The sequence below is a fragment of the Cicer arietinum genome, chromosome 5 (genome assembly GCF_000331145.2).
Source record: "Cicer arietinum cultivar CDC Frontier isolate Library 1 chromosome 5, Cicar.CDCFrontier_v2.0, whole genome shotgun sequence".
In the NCBI taxonomy this organism is placed as follows: domain Eukaryota; kingdom Viridiplantae; phylum Streptophyta; class Magnoliopsida; order Fabales; family Fabaceae; genus Cicer; species Cicer arietinum.
Genome location: NC_021164.2, coordinates 1,648,953 through 1,651,778, shown reverse-complemented (window position 1 = coordinate 1,651,778; position 2,826 = coordinate 1,648,953).

The following is a 2,826-nucleotide window of genomic DNA, read 5'->3' as shown; positions in this document are numbered from 1 at the left end:
ATCTTTTCTATATTGACAAATTTCAATCATATATATCTAAAGAAGAAAGATACTATGAAAATTAATTTTCTATTAATACAAAAAGTAATTTACAATTTTTTTTATTATTATACATTATTTGACAGCACATTGACAAGAGGAGAGAGAGAAAAGTGATTAACATTGTAAAATTCTCTCTCTCAATTTTTTATTTATTTAAAGAGGCTAACTGCAAACTCATCAAACATTAATATGGAGAAAGATAATATTATACATATTTTAAGATTTAAATGAATAGTCTATTAAAAAAATCTTAAGATAAATCTTATATAATTTAAAATACCACAAAATAAATTTTAGTGCACATATCTGAGTAAAATATGTCGAAAAAACATATATACTTTGTTTTAAAATCTAAACAAAAATAAATTATTTTTATATATTTAATCAAATATATCAATTATTTTTTATTTATTTTATATTTTAAAATAGAGAGCACTATTTTTTAACTCAATTTAATGTCACATTCAATTATTTCAGCACCTGTTACTCAGGTCCATCCAACCACTTATCTGTCTATCCACAATTTATTAATGGACATTTATTGTCTTTATTTTCATCATTTACCGGACACAATATTGTGTGCTACACACTATTGGATAAACTAGCTAGCTAAACTTGTTAATCAGTTATTATTTTAAAATAAAATATAAATAAATAAAATAATTAAAAAATGAATCTTTATTTTTAATCAAATACATCAGTTTTTCAATAATTATTTACTATATAAACTATATAAGTCTTATAAACTATATAAGTCTTATTGTAACTTAGTAATCATCATTCTTCAAAAAATATAACCATCACTCTTATTATCATTATAATTTTATATTATATTTTTCTAATTTTTCTCTCATCAATGATTTCTGGCAAAAATAATAACATGGTAGTAGAAAAAATTGATTCATCACCATCAAACTTTCAAAATATCGTTGAACTGCTATGTAGACAATTGTTTATAATTGATATCTAAAGTTCAGTCATGAAATAAATAAAGTTTGATTAAAGATTTTTTCAGCTAAGCATTAAACTTAAGTTCTCCCAAAAGTCTGACTAACTATCATATATGAGACAAATTGTCACTAATAAAAAATTATTATCACACACGAAACACATTGTCACTAATGAGATTGAATTATCATAAATAAAATAAATTCTCTACAATAAATTTTTTAAAATAATTATCATACATGAGTCAAATTGTCATTGATGCGATTGAATTATCATACTCACACACGAGACAAGTTTTTATTGAAATTTTTTTCAAAATAACTATCATATACAATATAAATTATCACTAACAATATTGAACTGTTATACACGGTACAAGTTATCACTGATAAAAATTTCAAAAGTACTACCATATATGAGACATGTTATCATTAATTGATGAAATTGAACTATTATATACAAACGACACAAGTTGTCACCGATAAAAAAATTAAAATAACTATTATACACGAAACAAATTGTCGTTGATGAAATTGAATTATCATACCCGAGACAAATTATCAATAACAAAAATTTAAAAATAACTAACATGCAGAAGACATGTTGTCACTGATTGGAATGAACTATCATAGTTATCACCCGTAAAATGTTCAAAATAACTATGATACACATGATAAATTGTCACTGATAAGATTAATTAATCATAAATTGAACAGATAAGAATTTCAAAATAACTATCATACATGAGAAATATTCTCACTGACGAGACTAAACTAACATCAACTGGACAAATTGTGAGTGATAAAAATTTTAAAATAATTATCATATATGTGATAAATTGCCATTCATGAGTTATTAGATTTTATTGTGATTGATATGAAAATAAAAAGAATAAACTTATTATCTTATAATGTTGACTTTATATAAATCAACTACACAAATGTGATGCTCTATAAAATTTAAGTGATTCTCATTAACTAAAAAATATGATAGTTTACTTATTTGAAGATATGATTAATTGATACTCTCAAATCTAGTTGTTGGAGAAAAAATGACCTATTGAAGAAGAGGTCCAAGAAAGACATTCTTTGTAGAACTTATTTAAATGAATCATATTAACAATGATTTTAAAGTATGTTTAAATACAACAATTGAGAATTTTAAGCAATTTAAACTTTTCATTGTATTTTTTTTTTTTAGATTGAACAATTGTTAATTTAAGTTGGACTATATTTATAATTTTCAAAAGTTTTGCAGGAAAAATGAAGATTAATGTTTGGGTAACATTCATGCCTTTAATAACTAATCTTATACCCTACATCTTATAATTGAAAATTTTAATTCATACCTCTATCTCTATATTTTAATGAAAACTCCATTTTACTCTTGTTTTATTTTTTTAAGAAAAGAAAAACTAAAAACTACCATTTTTCAAAAGAAAAAAATAAATTCATAATTGGCAAACTTTTTTAAAGTTTGTTGATACATTAAAATAAAAAAAAAAACACTTTCTAAAAGTGTATATCCAAATATTTAATTTATATTTTTAAAATATAAATGTATTTTAAAAAATTTAAAAATTGAGATTTTATTTAAAATATTTGTATATTTTAAAAAACTCAAACTTTAAATTTTCTTAAAAAGGTTTTGTGTTTCACAAAACTCAAATTAAGTTTTACATTACCATCTAAAAAAATTAATTACCATAAATTTATGGTTGCAGTGTGACATTTTTTATGAAAGAACACACCTATATAAAAAAATTTATTTTAAGTTATTCTTAAATTTTAATATTTCTAATCGTCTAAACCGCCACAAAAGCAATATATATATATA